This window comes from Harpia harpyja (assembly GCF_026419915.1).
Source record: "Harpia harpyja isolate bHarHar1 chromosome 23 unlocalized genomic scaffold, bHarHar1 primary haplotype SUPER_23_unloc_8, whole genome shotgun sequence".
Classification (NCBI taxonomy): domain Eukaryota; kingdom Metazoa; phylum Chordata; class Aves; order Accipitriformes; family Accipitridae; genus Harpia; species Harpia harpyja.
The window spans coordinates 16,004-20,381 of record NW_026293170.1 but is presented as its reverse complement, the minus strand read 5'-3'; the positions used below and the strand labels follow the sequence as shown (position 1 = coordinate 20,381).

General features: G+C 52.8%; 1 pseudogene; it reads left to right on the top strand.

Moving 5' to 3' along the window:
- The first annotated feature begins 2,155 nt into the window (after positions 1–2,155).
- On the top strand, positions 2,156–3,472 carry LOC128137957 (olfactory receptor 2A2-like; annotated as a pseudogene).
- The last annotated feature ends 906 nt before the right edge of the window (positions 3,473–4,378 follow it).

The following is a 4,378-nucleotide window of genomic DNA, read 5'->3' as shown; positions in this document are numbered from 1 at the left end:
GGGCTGCCCCCTCTGTCGTTCCTCCACTTTCCTTCTGTATTGGGTCTGGCTGAGTTGGAGTTCCTTTACCCCCTAGCAGCCCTCGTAGTGCTGTGCTCTGTACTGGTAGCTAGAAAGCTGTTGATAACACAGCAGTGTTTTGGCCATGGCTGAGCAGTGCTGGCACAGCATCAAGGCCGTCTCTCTAACATTCCCCCCCTCCCCAGTAGGCTGGGGGTGGGCAAGATCTTGGGAGGCGGCATAGCCAGGAAGAAGGCATACAGGCAGCAAGAAGAGGCATATAGGTAGCAAGTAAATCTGAGGTCCCTTCAGATGCTGGGAACCCTGCCTTCATGCAGCATTGGGCAGACCCCAGGTGGATTTTCCCTTGGCACACTGTACAGATCCTGCCTGTGGAGAAGTTCCTCCTTTTTGGTCATTCACGGTGTTATACAACTTTTCTTAGAAGAAAACAACTCTATTCATGAAGGATGTTCACACGCGGACTTCTTGCTGCGCTTCAGATAATGGCAGGGCCGCGCAGGTGGCGTAATCGCTGGTACCAAGCAGGAACTGCCTGGAGGCTCCTCTGTTACAGTCAACCAGCTCCGTTTATCCTGCGGCCAAGGGACACGTGTAGGGACACAGCCTGAAGGCCATGCTGTGCGTACAGCGCAGCACAGACCTGCACCCGCTCAGGTTAACTGTTAGGTGGATCCCTAACTGCGGGAGGTACAGTGATCTCCCAGTCAGGATCTCTGCGCCAGGCTGTTAAAGTGCAGGGTAACTCGGGAACCAGAGAAGGTCCAGATCTGGAGGGGATGGTTAACCTGTGGTTACAGGGCCTCACGTTGAACCTCCTCTAAGCTCGTCCTGTGCTTACAGGGTTCTTGAGCCTCTCGGGCATCTCCCAGACTGCCCGGTTACTGCCAGCTCCCTCGTTCCTGCGTTCCCCTCCCTGCCTGCCTGCCCGCCCCACTTTGGCCCCTGCAGCAGCACTCAGCTGAGCACCCTCCGTTGCTCCTGGGGAAAAAGCGTCCTCCTTGCTCTCCGTGGCGTTCCCCCAGCACACGGTGCTGTAGCAAGGACAAGGCAGTCAGATACAGACACAGCCTGTTGAACAGAGCGTCCTGCACGCAGTGCTTCTGATAGAGCAGCTCAGGAGCAAGGAGGTGAGCTAGGTGTGCTGCCTCTCACAAAGAGCATTTTACATCAGCGACCTTCCCCGTTGGACCCTCTGCTGCCTCTCTTTTTCCCGGTGTTGTAGGTGTTAGGTTGTGTGGTTCAAGGCTCATCTCCACAAACACAGAGGAGGACCAAGGAGCAATGGCAGGCAGGGGAACCCCAGTGACCTAGGCAGAGGCAAGGGAGCACCCTGCTGTGGCTTTTCCCAGGGCTGTCCCAGGACAGGGATGGACCACGTTGTCTGGGTATGAGGCTCACCAGACAAGTATTGACTCTCCCTTGCTCACCTCACAGGCTGACGGGGGGAATGCGCTTCTGTGGCCATGCCCTGCCTCTGAAGCCCGGCCATAGACAAAAAACTGGCTGAAACTGTGAATGTTCCCAGGCAACACGTGACTGGGTGCACGTGTGTGGCAAGGTCTGTGCGTGTGAATGTCTGAAACTGAATTCTGAGCCGTCAAGCAGAAGCCTGCTTCTTGCTACACGCAACCAGCGTGGGCTGGTTGTACATTTGGGTAACACCTGGAATAAGCAAAAGTGGCATGTCCAGAATCCTACAGTTAATAAAGAGCTAGGAGACAGAACCCTTAATTAGGAGGCTGATCAGGCATTGTACTGCTCACATAGACAACTTAGATTGGGAAAACTGGGGACGTGGGGTTCCAGAAAGAAGAGGTGGTGGCAAAAAGAAGGGTTCCCAGAAAGAAGAAGGGATCTCGAAAAGAAGAAGGGGACCCAGGAAGGAAAAGGTGAAGATCCTGGCTGGAGGAAATATCCTGGAAGTGGCGGAAGATCTTGGAGACCAGAGAGCCGCGTGGAGACAAGTGCCAGGGGATGCCCAGGGACCTTGACCAGCACCCTGCAAAACTGGTAACGGCGAGCGGCCGCGCAGCAGGAACCGAGGGGACATTCTGCCTGACCTTCCCGGACCTGCAGTAGCCTCCCTGCTGGGAAGGGGAGTTGGATCAAGCAACTGCAGGATTCAGTAGGAATGCATTTCACTAAGGTAAAGAGGACACAGCAGTGGATTGGAAATGCTGGTTGGTTTAATGGTAAAACTGGAATTATTCTGTGAACTGTGCATTCCTTTTAATATGGACTTAATTTAAAATAGCTGCTTTGAAGTTGTTCTGACTTCACCTTAATCGACACCTGCAATCTTCATCATCTTATTTTCTCCAACAGCAAAACCACCCCCTGCCCCTCCCCACCCCCTGCAAAAAAACCCCAAAACCAAGCCAGGAAAAAAAAGACTTCGAGGGCAAGCTAGGCAGCAAAGTTGTGCGAGATTGGTCAAACTGCTCAAAGTTTGCAGAGAGCTTGGAGCTTGCAATTCAGATGTACGTCGCTCAGCGTGGTGAGGGTAGTACACACCTTTCACTGGAGTCAGAGGGAAAAACAGGGAGAAGGGAGCTGCAGCGTAAAGAGTAAAGGACACAACATTCTTAGGAAAACTCTCCTTTTCCTTTCCTTTTCCTTGCTCCTTCCCTTCCAGATCTCCGTGGTTCTTGAGCAGTTTGTGCTGCCTCACCTCCAGCACAGCGTGCAGAATGAAACGACTGTCACAGAATTCATCCTCCTGGGGTTCTGCAGCACCCCAGCCCTGCAGCGCTGCCTCTTTGGCCTTTTCTCTGCCCTCTGCTCTGCCACTCTGATGGGAAACGCACTTGTCTTTCTGCTTATCTGCTTGGACTCCTGCCTCCACAGCCCCATGTACTTCTTCCTCTGCCACCTCTCCATCGTGGACATCTGCTAGGCCTCCAGCAATGTCCCTCATATGCTAAGGAGCCTCCTTGGACAAGGCAGAACCATCTCCTTTGCTGGGTGTGGGGCGCAGATCCATCTTTATTTAATCTTTGCACTTACTGAGTGCGTGCTGCTGGCCGTGATGTCTTCTGTTCGCTACGTGGCAATCTGCCGTCCCCTCCGCTATGCCCTCATCACGATCTGGAGGCTGTGCCTCACCCTTGCCACAGTTTTGTGGGCTTTGGCGTTCGTATTTGGTACACTGCAAGCCTCTCTGGCTTTACACCTGCCTTTCTGTGGCCCCTGCAAGGTTGTCCACTTCTCCTGTGAAATTCTTGCTGTCTTAAAGCTGGCCTGCACTGCCGCTACTGCCGATAAAGTCCTGATCTTTGCTGTTTGTGTGTGCTTCTTCCTCTGCCCTTTAGCCTTAACCCTGATTTCCTCCCTGGACATCCTGGCCACCGTTCTGCGCATCCGCTCTGCGCCAGGATGGCACAGAACCTTCTCCACCTGTGGCTCCCACCCGACCGTGGGGGGTGTCTGTGGGATACTTGGAAAGTAATGGGCACATAGTGAACAATCCAGACTCGATCGATAGAATTGATCAATTTGTGCGCCAAGGATGTTTTGTAGGCAGCAGGCTTCAAGGACGCTTTGCTTGTGGACACATATTTAGCTAACGGTAGTAAGAGCATTCCAGATGCCTTTAGAAGGCCGTGAACAGAATAAACCAGAAGACAAAAAAAGAAAGATGCCAATTAGAAGAACACAGGTGCGCATTCCACGATAAAGGGAACTTGGCACAAAGAACCTCAATTTGGCAGCTTATCTTGACCAATTAGACTGAGACAAGTTTCGCATGTTTTAGTTAATACAACCAATTATGCCTTATGTTTATGCGCGTGTACAGTGTTGATATAACCAATCATTAGGTGTAACTAGGCGCGTGGACAGCTCATGCTAACCAATCTCTAATTTGCTTATGCGTGAACAGTAACTAGAATGAACATATAAACCGAGCTATCTTGGCAATAAAGTGCCATCTGCTTGATCATATTGATTGTGTGCAGTGTCCGTGACTTCCACGTCAACAGGCTATTAAGCGCATCCGTCGTCGTGACAGTTCAGCATATGGAACGCGACCGTGCTTAGAGCGTCAAACTGGACATCACTCAGAAAGAAATTAAACCTAGCCGTCCCCAGCCCCTCTGACATCTAAGGATAAGCTGGAACGCAAGGGGGGGTATTTTCTGCCAAACTTCTTGACTCAGTAACGCAACACAGCCCCCGGGACCGGCGCCCCAAAGGCCTTCCTCCGAAGGATGCTGGGCCGAGGGGCGGCGGGCAGGGCTGCGCACGGGGGCCCCCTCACCCCCGTGTTGCAGTTCCACCACCCGGCAACGCAGCAGTCACAATGCCCTGGGGCAGTATAAAAGGGGCAGCCTCCCCTGTCCCACTGCCAGTCCGC